The sequence below is a fragment of the Silene latifolia genome, chromosome 11 (assembly GCF_048544455.1).
Source record: "Silene latifolia isolate original U9 population chromosome 11, ASM4854445v1, whole genome shotgun sequence".
NCBI lineage: Eukaryota > Viridiplantae > Streptophyta > Magnoliopsida > Caryophyllales > Caryophyllaceae > Silene > Silene latifolia.
The window spans coordinates 159,926,266-159,939,030 of record NC_133536.1 but is presented as its reverse complement, the minus strand read 5'-3'; positions in this window follow the sequence as shown (position 1 = coordinate 159,939,030).

The window sequence follows — 12,765 nt, the reverse complement described above, 5'->3', positions numbered from 1 at the left end:
CATATCCTTCTCGGTCTGTAAGAGAAGGGAGTGTAGCTCATGAGGACTCTTTTTCAAGTCATTCATGTAGTAGTTCGCCCTGAAAAGGGCAAAACCATCGTGAAGAGAAGGAAGCATTCGGTCAATGACAATGCTCTCACTGATTCTACAATTCAGTGACTCCAGTTTCTCGACATTCTCAATCATGTGAAGAATGTGTGGGCTAACCGGTTGGCCCTTCTGGAGTTTCGCATCAAAGAAGCGACATGTATGCTCATATGTGATGATTCTCAGTGCCTTTGAGAACTCATTAGTGAGCTTGGTGAAAATCTTGTTTGCACCTTGGGCAATGAAGCGTCTCTGCAAATTGGTTTCCATTGCAAAGATGAGTACGTTCTTTATCGCACCCGCTTCCATAACGAAATCACTATAAGGGAGTGACTCGTTGGCTCCTGCATTTGGGCCTGGGTTGACCGGTATTGGCTCGATTAAATACCCGAGCTTACCGTCAAGCAATGGCAGCATTCCGTAGTGCCGCCTCCCAGTCCGCAAAGTTGGACCCATCATTCTTCAGTCGCGTGGACTGATTCATTTGGTCCATGAATACTTTTAGCCAGGATGAACGATCTAGTGTGGCACTAGGCATTGGGATTGCGTTATTTCCAGCCATTTGTTGTAACAGTATTATTGATAATAAGCGTGTTCATCACTGCGAAAGAAGAATAAAATAATAAGCATGCATCGTTTTTATTTTAAGTCTAATGAACTAATGTCATAACGCGAAGACTCAAAAACATTTATACAATTGACCTCCCTCAAGAATTATATAAATGACCTCAAGACTCAATTCTCTGTAAATTGATAAGCTAACTTGTTAGCTAATTCTACCGTTAGAATTCCTGGTCGATAAATTTCTGTAAATTCTATCTTTAGTCCATCATAATCACGAGAAACTCTTCGGACTATATATGTTGTTGAGGTAAACTAAGTCAACACAACTACTTACCCAACGTAGAAGGGGTCATATTAGGCCTACCGACGAAGAAGGGACTCATAGATGTTTGCCCTTATAAAGACTAATCTAAATTTTCGTTTTTAGAGGAAGATCCCATCTCTATTTTTAATTCATTTTAAGTGAACTATAATCTAGCATGCGAGAATGATTTAAACTAAAGTGATGGCTTATAGACTGTGACATCTGCATGTCCATGAAAACTAACAAACAACTATATGAGTCAATTATCATGCATTTTAGTAGTAGGTGGTTTGGTTTTAGGCGGAATATGATGCAATTACTAGCATGTGAATGAAAAGCAATAAAATGAAAAACGTAAAAAAAAACAGTAAAAGTCCTAGTGTGGCCTATCCTATCAAAATGAACAATAAATACAAGTTTGGAATCCATCCTTGGACCCGAGAAGCTTGTCTTGATGTTCCATCTTGATCCATGTAGCGGGAGTGAGCTTGAATCTACATCTTTAGTCTTCTTTGAAATTACAATAATTAAAATTACATAATTGACCTATTAATTACATTCTAATTTCAAAACCCAAAACTAAAATAAAGGAGATTCGAGATCTCATAATTACATAAAAATTATGTTTCCTTCATTACGAAAACATAATTTGACTAAGGCCACACTAAGTATTACAAATTACAACCGATTGCAAAATTAAATACGTAAATAAAATCATTCATTCGATTCATTCAACATAATTAAAAGCATCAACTAAAAAAAATTAAACATACATAATACAATACATTAATTATGTTGATTTATTTATCCAAACCACCTATTTAAATTAAATTAAGTGACAATTCCGCAATTTAATCACATTAATTTTATTTCAATCCATATTAAACTTGTAATATGAATTCTATCCGTCAAAATTTTAAACCGCTTTAAAATAACTCGGTATCATAAAATTGTGAACCGATTCACAATAACTAATTGGCCAAAATAAAAAAACAAAATCCAATGCTTTAAATATGTCTCGGCCAAAAAAAAAACAACAAATTTTTTTTTTTTTTTAATTGTCATGGCTGAAATAAAAAAAACAATCCCTTTCCTATTTTAATTTGGTAAATAGGAAATAAAAAACAAGGAAAAACTTTCCATAAAAATTTTTCTCCATCTTTTTCGGCAAAAGGCAATAAAAAAAAACTTTCCTAATTTTTTTTCTTTTCTTTTTCTCGGTTTACCAAAAACAAAAATTAACAAATTTTTTTTTTTTTTTCGGTAAACCCTAAAAACGGCCTCTCCTTTTTTCTTTCCTTTTGCGGCAAAATGCCCTAAAACTAGGTTTGATGACTAAATTGTTTACCTTTGCTATTAGAACATGATTAGCATATGAAATAATGAAAGTGATAAATTTATATGCCAAAAACTATATAGCAAAAAACAATCTTTTTATCATAAACATGATGATTCCATTCAATTTTAACTTAATCTGTATTAAATTAAAACAACCAATTCTTCATATGATAATTTTAACTGATTATAAACTATAATATGAAAAATAGAATGGAAAAAATATCATCAAACTAGAAAGAAAAAAAATGGCACACACAAAAAAATTCCGAATCATAAAATTCGAAACCCTAATTTTTCGAAAAACAGGTTAATGTTTACATACAATTTTTATGAAAATCATCAAGATTAAAATCATAGCCTAGTACTCTAATACCACTTGTGGGAAATAAGTCTGTATACTTCCCTTAAACTAGAAGGATTATAACGATTTAATGCAGATGATCAATGGTCATAAAATAAAATACATAAACAAAAGTAAATGATTCAGAAATAACCTTTGGTCCTAGCAAATATGGCCTAAGAACAATATCAAAATTGATATTCGCCTATTAGTTGCACCCAAGACGATCTGAGATATGCCCTTTGATTATGCTAGAAATCAATCTAAAATTTTTTGTAAAATTTATTGTCTTTGTGTTCCTGTGATGAGAAAGAGGAGGCAAGGTCAAGAAAAAGCATTAGGGTAGAAATAATTCTCCCCTTTTCTCTTATATAGACCGAATTACCAATTCAATTAGGAAAGATATTATTCTCCTAATTTTCGGCCAATAATGACCGAAATAAGGAATAAAAATTTCCTTATTTTTGGTCATTCCAAAAATATATAAAGTGTGTTAAATTGTCATCTAGTGAGGATCGAACCCATGACCTCTTGGTATGTGTACCCTTACTATTACCACTATGACACATTCAACTTGTTGATATTAAATACAACTGATTATATTTAACTACGAATTAACAGATTAATTCGTCCAAACTAACCTTATATATATTTAATTAAATATAACTTATTATATTTAATTTACGAATTGACAGTTAATTCGTCTCAACTTAATATTATTTAATTTTCATTAAATAATTATCTCATCAACACATTGACTAACTTTTTAGTCATTTTGGGCATCAATGTAATTATATTTCTATAACCACATTTCTCAAATACGTCCTATAGGTGTGACCTTTAGGGACCAGTTGATCACCGCCATCTGTATGATAATAACGTCAAACTTTCTAGCAAGCCAACCGTTATTAGGTAAACGTTAATCAACTGATTAAATATACGAAGTATACCCTTGTGAACCTGTAAGAGATTTACAAATGTTATCACACTAATTTGTGGAGGACACCAGCTCGAACAATTCGAACCCCTTGTAAAGATTTGCAGCTGTCGGCTCAGAATGACTTGCTATAGTTGCTTCTTCAGCCATGACTGGAATTTCTGGAGAAGTGACTGTCTCAGCTGAAGAAGTAGAAGCAGGAGATGTAGGTGGATCTTCTTCGAACAGAGCGTTCTCGTAGTAAGTTGACAGAGTACTCAGCTCTTCCTCTGTCGGCAATACCCTTGATGATCGTCTCAACTCGCGCAAGGATTTCTCAATCTCAGGATTGAACGGTACTAGTTCACCACCCTGTGACCTGCGCATAAGAAGAAACTACAAAAAGAATATAAGAAAAGTTTAAGGAACGGATGTTCCTTAAACTAAGAAAGACTAAATAAAAACAACTAAAAATTAGAACAATTGCCTCCCCGGCAACGGCGCCAAAATTTGATACCCGTCGTTGTGAGTACCAAAAATAAATTTATAATTCCTATTAAAACTAACCTAGGCTAGTGGTAACAGGGTCGAGCCACAAGGAGGCAAATGTAATTAAAAGTTGTCTAAATTTAGTCTAAGGTAACAAGTGTGGGGGTTGATTTGATTTGGTCTATAGCTGATAACAATAAAAGACAATAAACTAAAGAAATATATTAAAACAAATATAAAGAAGGGTACTAGGATGGTCGGTTCACCATAGTTTCGGCGGCAGCAAACTAAGTCGGTCTAAATCAAACACATGAGGCGGGAAACAAGAGGTCCTCTCGGTCCACTCTTAACAGATAGCATCTTTCGATCTCGCTATAAGTCCCTAATATCACTAATACTGACTATCGTCCGAAAAGTGACTAATAATCTAAACTTTACCTATCTTTCGATCTCAGCATAGTTTAGTCATTTTAATTGGTGGTCAATCAACTGTCCCTATCTCTCGATCTAATGGGTCAGTCATATCCTAAACATCCAACTTGTCGTGTGCACTCGATTCGTCGAATAAAGAATTAAAACAATTAAAACGAAGGTAAAACCTCATGTGGTTAGTCGATCGACCAGGTATGGCGGTCGATCGACTGACACGCGATTTCAGTCCAAATTATTCTACGCCGCCTAATCCTACAGTTCCCCTACATCCTAGCACGAATAAATTAGCTACTCATACTGGGAATGATAACAAGAATAAGATTGACGATTAAATCTACTGAATTCATGATTAATACGGTAAGATAAGCAATTAACATAAGATAGCAATTCGGCTTAGGAAACTGATCTAGCAATTCTATAACTATGAAAGGAAGCAAAATAACTGAACAAAACAGGAGAGTACCGTGTGAATTGCGAAGGAAAAGAACAAAGCCGAATGACAAAGCGAATTATATTTAATACCGAAAGTAATCTCCGAACCCTAATTATTTTCTAAAGAACTGTATGTAAAACTTATGTAACTGGATTATTGTATCTGCAAACTAGGTTACGTTATATAGCAAACTCACGTAACACTTATTATCAAAACCTAAAACACAATGGGCTTGCTTTTCCTCGATCTTCTTATTCACGTCTGAAGTAGCGGCTTGGTCGATCGACTGAGCTTGGCGGTCGATCAACTGAGATGCAGTGTACAATAGCTTCTGGAGCCCGAGGGTTGGTCGATCGACTGAAGGCAGTGGTCGATCGACTGAAGTAGCTGACACTTGACTTCCAATTTCTCGTGTATTTGTCTTTTAGGCCTTGAAACGCGCACCAAGCTCGTTCCTTAAGTGAATACTTCACGTCAAATGCAATGCAAGGTATTCGGGGACGGATTTAGCTCAATTTCCGCTGAATTCTTCACATTTCTGCAATAAAGTACAAAAACACGAAAGCAGACGGAAATAGGGGAAATGGTAGCTTAAACTACACAAATGAGCTCTGAAATGCGTGAAAAATAGGATGTAAAACATCATATAAAAGACACGAATCAAACTTCTCCAAACCAAACCCTTGCTTGTCCCCAAGCAAGAACTAGACTCGATCAAATGACCTAATGGAACGAGTTCAATCTCAGAGCGAATTACAACATGTACAGCCTAAACAAATTTAATGCAATAACTAACAATCAATTAGCAATGCGAATCATGCAAACGAGTTATAAAGTCGTTAAGAACTGCTGAACCGTCAACTATAGAAACTTATCAAATCGGACTCTCACGGGTCGCTCGAATCACTCATAAGCACGGGTGAATATATGAGAGGATAGAAAGAATTCATTTTGTAGAGACTCTCACCTAACATCTAACTACGACCTATGAGAACATGCCTGCAATGTAATATGAAAGTAATCTCTATGACCGTACATATGCATTCCAACCAACAAAAGACCATGACACATGCCGAGGTATATATGGATACGTGAGGTATGGGTAAGAAGAGGCAAAACATTTATGGAAATGTGGAGGTACAGGTGATCAAGCTAGTACCAAAACGGAACCACGTGACAACATCCTTCTTCTTGCTCAAAATTCAATCGATACGGTGCTATAGCAAGCACAAAACTCACAATCTCCAATATAAAAGTAATCAACCAACTCCCCATAAGATATAAATGCAACATGGGAGCAAAAATCGCCATATGATAAGTATTTCGAACTATGCGAATTGATTTCTTTTCGGACCCAGTCGATTGACTAGAAATGGCAGTCGATCGACCGATTTGAACAGTACAGACCTCTTTTTTCCTTTCTTTTTTTTTCGAATCATTTTTTTTCATTTCTTTTCATTTTCCCAACGACGTCTCAAACGAGCAAATACCACCAAAAACGTAGTAACAATCCCAACAATATAGACTACTAGCTTGACAAAGGACAGGCTAAATGTAGGATGTAGTAATGGAACAAAAAGGCTGTTTTTGGCAGTGTGGAGCTTATGGGCAAAACGAATAAAGGGAAACCTCTACCACATGTGTCAACAAACCACAAACCGAATGCATACAGGTATTAACCAGATTAAGTTCATATTTATGCACATTTATGTAACATGTCTCATAAGGAGTAAGTACTCACATTCCTAGATAAACCGGTCATGGATGTCCCCAGTTATAGGCTCTAAATCTCAGAAATATGATGTAGTTTGCCAAAATTCAAAGTCAAGTCTCAAGTTCAGCAAATAATTTAACGAAAACTCGTAGACTATGCATATACGATTCTACTAATAACATGTCAATTAGCAAGGCTTAGGCATAAACGGGTGCAAATGCAATGTCATCATTGAAATACTACCATTCCGACTCGACCTATATGCTAAAATAAACATGCATTTTTTGAAATTTTTTGAAATTTTCCAATTTTTTGGATTTTCTGTATATATAGGAAATGAAATAAACAATGCAAAACAAAATGTAAACGTGAATGCAAGCAAATGATATGCGACGCAAAACCCTTCCCTAAACCAAATCACACAATGTCCCCATTGTGCAAAATCATGTAATAAAACAAAAGAGAAACGGGAATTTGCGTAAAATGAAATAAATAAATATGACATGAAGTGGAAATCGGGAACTCACAAGGCTTTAAGCGCAGCAAAGGAAACCTCCCCAAACCAACGTGAGCTAGGAGGTTTCAGTAGCCAGCAGTGCTACTAATAAGTACCTGAAAGACAAACAAATACCACGCATAAAACCGAGAAAGCAATAAAGAAGCGATATTTTGTGCATACTTGAGAAAAATAGAAGAAATAAATAATGACGGAAGATAATGGTGGAGTAGAAAACTCCCTCAATTCCGCAAATTGACCAAACACAGCAGGGGAGAGGTCGTGAACAAGTACAACAGTGCAGGGCGGTCGATCGACCATATCACTCAGTCGATCGACCAAGGCGAAAGGAACAGTAGCTCCTGGGAACTGCAGCCCAGTCGATCGACCACACAGACCAGTCGATCGACTGGAAATACTGCTGTAACTTCAGATTTCTTCGTATTTGCTCAATTACTTGAGCTAATGAGGTCTAAAAACCTGTAAACGCACAATAATACGCCCTTAAAATTGCGCAAAACCCAAAGTAAAGTCTAAAGCACTTAAAAATCCTAAGAAACAAAATAAAATGCGAAGTCTCGCGCACACAAAAGCAATAAAAAGAGAGTCTAAAAGCAATAAAATGTTCGTAAAGCAGGTGATCAACTAATATTTGATCAAGAACGACCACGGTATGGCCTACTTCGTCGGCTTCTGGCTACAAGAAGTGGCCTCAACGGTGCTTATCTTCTCAGCTGCACCCTTCTTAACCTCCGTGTCCGTAGAACTCAACGGATCAACAGCTTCGTCATCCCCCCAATCAATGACCTCCTCCGACTCGTCAGAATCCAATTCGAACTCCCTTGCTTTGACCGGCTCGTCATCAACTTCCTCATCAGTGCCATAGCTAAGGCAACCAAGACCGCCTCGTGAAATGATTGGCTCCTTCGCAGCTGGAGTAACTTGCGACTCTTCCTTCCCCAAACCAGCTCCTGCAATATCAAAAATAGACAAATCTTCCTCCAACTTGCTCCCAATCTGGGGCGGAGGTGTCACAACAGGAATAGGAGTAGAGATAGGCATGTCAGAAAGCACAAAGTAGGATTTCTTCTCAGAAACCGTATTACAAGTCACAGGCCACATGGGGTCTTTCTTCTTAGCAGGTTGGGCAAAAACAATGGAATGCTTTCCTACTTTGAAGGTCAAGGTTCCCGAACCTACATCTATGACTGCACTAGCAGTGTGCAGAAATGGTCTACCCAATATGATAGGAATATGGGCATCCTCAGGCATATCAAGTACAACGAAGTCTACAGGGAAAAATAAATTTCCTATTTTCATGGGAATGTCTTCTAAGACTCCTATAGGCTGGACCGCAGATCGGTCAGCCATCTGTACTGTCATGTCAGTCACTGTGAACCTAGTTAATTTGAGCTTTCTAGCAAGGCTCAAGGGCATTATAATTATGCTGGCTCCTAAGTCACATAATGTCTTCTCAATAGAAAAGGTACCTATGCTACAAGGAACGGAGAAGCTACCTGGGTCTTCTAGTTTGTGGGGTGCAGTGTGGGTCAGATAAGAACACGACTCTTTAGTAAGTGCGACAGTATGCACAGTTTCAAGTGACCGCTTTTTACATAAAAGTTGTTTCATGAATTTAGTGTAAGCATGCACTTGATTTACTAATTCGAGAAAAGGAACTTGTACATTCAAGCTACGAATAACTTTTTCAAATTTATTGAAAGATACCTGTTCCTTTGTCGGCACTAATCGCTCTAGATATGGGGCTGTAAGAAGTAACTTAGCCCTCTCCTCTAAATCTCGCATGCCGGCGTCGGTGGACTTAGGCTGAAAGTCCACTACCTTCTCCTTGTTGAAGCTTGACCCCTCTTCAGACCGTCTCAAATGGGAACCATTGATCGACATTGGGTCGTACTTCGGAACCGGGACTGACCCATCATCACTCGGGTCTTGCCTTAATATTTTCGGGACTGTCATACCCCGAAACAAGTGATCCCTCAAGTTGTCGGGCATCGGAGGACGAAAAGGTTCACTGTCAGCAGCGATCTCAGTCGATCGACCAGTGAGGTCAGTCGATCGACTGACTTGAACAGGACCAGAAGCTCCTGTAACTCGCACTTCAGTCGATCGACTGGGTATGTCAGTCGATCGACTGATATACCTGGTAGACGCCTTTTTCTTTCCTTTGTTCGTTCCAGCTTTGTTTTGACTCGGTTTCGCCCCATCTTTTTCAGCATTGTCCTCGACCATAGCAGGCCCCTCGAGGGTGGACCCGCTCCTCAAAGTGATGGCATTAAGGGTCTCATTTTGGTCAGTTTGAGTCGGTAAGTGTCCCAGAGCTCGAGTTGTGTTCTTGCTAGCCAATTGAGCAATTTGGCTCTCTAACAGTTTCATCCCAGCCTCTCTAACTTGGGACTCCTTTTGCAATATATTCTTCAACTCAGCAAACTCAGAATTTTGGGATTGTTGCTGCTGCGGCACATAGGGAGGTTTTTGATATTGTTGTTGCTTATGAGGAGGCACATAAGTCTGCTGCTGCTGCTGCTGTGGAGGTTGAGTCGGATTCAGGACATTCTGGCCACTCCACCTTAAGTTGGGATAGACATTCGGCTCATAGTACGTGTTTGTCTGCCTGTAATGTTGAAAGGCAGCACAAGACTCGAAGGGACTAGGACAATTTTCCGCAACATGTCCCTCAGCTCCACATCTTCTACAGACGAAAGGACCGTCTGAAACAGCATTCACATGGTACATCCCTCCTTTAGAAGCTCCTCCCAACTCGTAGTTGTCAAACCTCGCGTGAGAGCCTCTAATCCAGCTATAGAAGGGGATTCAGCACTCCTCCTCTGATTGCCTCTCGAATTCCCATATTCAGCTTTATGGGTGGCTAAATCATCAATGATCTTCCACCCCTTTGTCTCTCCCATATTCTCAGCAAATCGTCCATTGGCTGCAGCATCCAAGATAGCCCTCTGATCGTCATACAGCCCGTTATAGAACTGATTGCAAAGACTCCATTTTTCAACCCATGGTGCTGTATGGTTCGCACCAGCTTCTTGAAATGGACCCATGCTTCATGAAAGTTCTCATCCGGTCCTTGTTTAAAGCTCGTGATCTGAGCTCTAATGGCATTCGTCTTTGAGGCAGAGAAGTATTTCTTGTAGAATGCCAGGGCCAAAGAATTCCAATCGGTGATCCCATGAGCGGTCGATCCATATCTCTGTACCACTCCCTTGCAGCATCACGGAGTGAGAATATTTACATGGTTTCCTTTATCTGGTCCTGGGTCACACCGGTCGGTGGGGGTATAGAGCAGCAATAATCGATAAATATCTCCATATGCTTGGCTGCATCTTCGTTTGCAGCTCCTCCGAACTGGTTTCTCTCAACCAAGTTGATATAGGAAGGCTTCGGTTCGAATTTCCTATCAGCTCCAGGTAATTCGTGTGGGAAATAAGTCTGTATACTTCCCTTAAACTAGAAGGATTATAACGATTTAATGAAGATGATCAATGGTCATAAAATAAAATACATAAACAAAAGTAAAGGATTCAGAAATAACCTTTGGTCCTAGCAAATATGGCCTAAGAACAATATCAAAATTGATATTTGCCTATTAGTTGCACCTAAGACGATCTGAGATATGCCCTTTGATTATGCTAGAAATCAATCTAAAATTTTCTGTAAAATTTTATTGTCTTTGTGTTCTTGTGATGAGAAAGTGGAGGCAAGTTCAAGAAAAAGCATTAGGGTAGAAATAATTCTCCCCTTTTCTCTTATATAGATCGAATTACCAATTCAATTAGGAAAGATATTATTCTCCTAATTTTCGGCCAATAATGACCGAAATAAGGAATAAAAATTTCCTTATTTTTGGTCTTTCCAAAAATATATAAAGTGTGTTAAATTGTCATCTAGTGAGGATCGAACCCATGACCTCTTGGTATGTGTACCCTCACTATTACCACTATGACACATTCAACTTGTTGATATTAAATACAACTGATTATATTTAACTACGAATTAACAGATTAATTCGTCCAAACTAACCTTATATATATTTAATTAAATATAACTTATTATATTTAATTTACGAATTGATTAATTGTCTCAACTTAATATTATTTAATTTTCATTAAATAATTATCTCATCAACACATTGACTAACTTTTTAGTCATTTTGGGCATCAATGTAATTATATTCCTATAACCACATTTCTCAAATATGTCCTATAGGTGTGACCTTTAGGGACCAGTTGATCACCGCCATCTGTATGATAATAACGTCAAACTTTCTAGCAAGCCAACCGTTATTAGGTAAACGTTAATCAACTGATTAAATATACGAAGTATACCCTTGTGAACGTGTAAGAGATTTACAAATGTTATCACACTAATTTGTGGAGGACACCAGCTCCAACAAACTCCCACTTGTCCTCACAAGTGTATGTGCGATAACGTATTCTCATATCCTTTAAAATTTCTCCCACTCAATGTAAAATAATTTGCAAATCCGAATTCACAAAGGTCGTATTATACAAGCGATCAGTATCAAGAGTGGTTTTCCCGACTAGAGAGTAGCTTAACTGATAAACGAATCAACATTCGAGCATGGCCATGCATTTCAGTTACAACTCCTCGAGTGGCCCTGAGAAATAACTATACCTGATAAGGGATGGATATTTTCCTCAACTCGAATCCTGCAGACGTAAGCACAGTATGAAATGACCCAGAAAAAATCTACTTAGCCCCAGTTATGGTAGACCGTGAGAAAGAAACCAAAGTCACCCAAAAACTGCCTTAATCTCAAGAGACAGTTGATAGTCAAAAGAATCGACTCTAGGAACACAATGGATGTCCTATCCACGACCTGGCACCGAATGTTATAAAACATTTAGGACTCCATTACGTTGTCACAAAAAGTTGTCCTACGAGGTATCGTCATAATCTCGTATCTATGATCGATTAGTCAACCGTTTAACTTATGGCTCGTTGAACCCACCATCAAACGACTGCACAATATAATAGCCGGAGTTATTAGATCAGATTGGCGATTACGGACCAAAACAAATATAATGTAATTCAGTTTACTTTGTGGCGTTCAATGTTGTCAGTACAATCCACATGAAAAACAAAATATTATATATATAAAACGATGAAGTTATAAATAATATATGGAAAAAGATAATGTATCAAATCCATAATCAAGTACTACAACTCTGGAACATGTTTAATTCCCATGGAATTAACATGCCCTACATGCTTATCATAATTCAACGGTTTGGTGAGAGGATCCGCGATGTTATCATCCGTCGCAATCTTGTCAATCACTATCTCTTCTTGCTCCACGTAATCACGGATCAGGTGAGCCTTCCGAAGTACATGTCTAGATTTGTTGCTAGACTTTGGATCCTTAGCCAGGAAGATGGCACCTCTATTGTCACAATAGATGGTGATCGGGTCATTCGAACTAGGAACTACCGAAAGCCCTTGTAAGAATTGACGCATCCATATCGCTTCCTTTGCTGCCTCCGAAGCGGCATAATACTCGGATTCAGTAGTAGAATCTGCTACAACACTCTGTTTGGAACTCTTCCAGCTGACCGCAGCACCATTAAGAGTGAAGACGAACCCGGACTGAGATTTTGAATC